Genomic DNA, 1795 nt, shown 5'->3' with positions numbered 1-1795 from the left:
GGGCTGTCATGTGCCATGCATCAACGGTGAAAAATAAACACCCAGCAGAAGCTGGCTTTGAGTTAAGGCGAGTGCACAATAAATTTCAGCTGGTTAAATTAATCGCTCGCTGCTTGTTGTGAATATTAATCCCAGGGAGGGAGCTGGCTTCAACCCAATCAAAAGACAGGTGAAAACTGAAAACAGCAAAACATTTGGGATCTTTAGAGGCAAGGCTTACCTGTGAGCCAAGCGTTGATGCTGAGTCCCATTGAGAAGCAGAATCTGACAAACAGCCCCTCCCGCTCTTCGGGCACAACTGCACCGTGGGAGCCAGCTCAGCCTGCCCTCAGTCCGCACCTGTCCACTGGCTCTCCGGGGACGGAATGCAGAAGAGTCTTGCCTGAGGGTGTGGAAAAATGGAAGATGAAGGAGCTGGGACTCCTAATTTCCTAATTTGGCTTTTCCTGATTATTGTGGTAAAATGTACATTAAAAATTTTACCATTTTATTTTTATTTTTCTTAAGGTTTTATTTATTCATTTGAAAGAGAGCACAAGCAGGGAGAGAGGCAGAGGGAGAGGAAGAAGCAGACTCCGTAAGGAGCTGGGAGCCTGACGGGGGGTTCGGTCCCAGGTCTTGGAGATCATGGTCTGAGCTGACGGCAGACACTTAACCATCTGAGCCACCCAGGCGCTCCCAAATTTACCATTTTAACCATTTCCAAGCGGTCACGTCAGCAGCCCTGAGTACATTCACAGTGTTCTGCAACCATCACCACTCCCAATTTCTATAATTTTTCATCATCCCAAATAGAAACTCTGCACGCATTAAACAACAGCTTCTTATTGTCCCCTTTTCCAGTAAGCTTTCTTCTATATTCTGTCTCTATGAACATGACTACTTTAGGTATCTCATAAAAGTGAAATCTAATAATATTCATTCTCGTACATCTGCCTTGTTTCACTTAGCATAACATTTTCAAGGTTCAGCCATGTTGTAACATGTATCAGTACTTCATTATGTTTAGGGCTGAATAAAATTCCATTTTATGGATATACCACATTTCGTTTATCCATTCATCTCTTTGGTTTCAGGGTTTTTTATTTAAGTAGGACGCATGCCCAGCATGGAGCTGAACTTGGGGCTTGAACTCATAACCTTGAGATCAAGACCTGAGTTGAGATGAAGAGTCAGACACTTAACCAATTGAGCCCCCCACATGCCTCTATCCATTCATCTGTTGATGGACATTTGAGTTATTTCCACTCTTTGATTACTATGAATAGTGCTGCTATGAACATTTGCGATACCTGTTCAAGTCCCTACTTTTGATTCTTTTGGGTTTGTTTCTTTGAGGAATCACCAAACTATTTCCCAATTTGTTTCTAATATTCCTAGAATTCTGATATAACAGAAAGAAAAAAAATCATTACAAAAAGATACAATAATGGTTGCTTTTGGCATTCAGTATTGATCTCAGTGGGAGATGGCGGTTTATGGAATGACCCTGATGGGACATGTTTGGGTATATAAAGAGAGATGCTTTGCAATGGTCCCGAAGGAGAAGGTCACCACCAAGAAGAAGAAGTAGAAGGTACAGCTTTGAAAAGGATGCGAAACTGTTGTCCTCCCTGGGTGGTGCTGAGATGGGGGCCCTGGAAGGAGAGAAGAGGCCTCTGGAGAGAGGGAGCCACATCGAGGTCACGGATCCTTAGGTGAAAGATGGCCAATGAAGCTAGAAGGCCTCACAGTCCATTGTAGATTGCTGACTTGGTCGGCCCTGGGCAGTCATTCCCCTCTGTCTTCCCTAAAC

Source organism: Mustela nigripes, chromosome 5 (assembly GCF_022355385.1).
Source record: "Mustela nigripes isolate SB6536 chromosome 5, MUSNIG.SB6536, whole genome shotgun sequence".
Lineage (NCBI taxonomy): Eukaryota > Metazoa > Chordata > Mammalia > Carnivora > Mustelidae > Mustela > Mustela nigripes.
The sequence above is the reverse complement of the archived record's forward strand: the minus strand, read 5'-3'. Positions refer to the sequence as shown.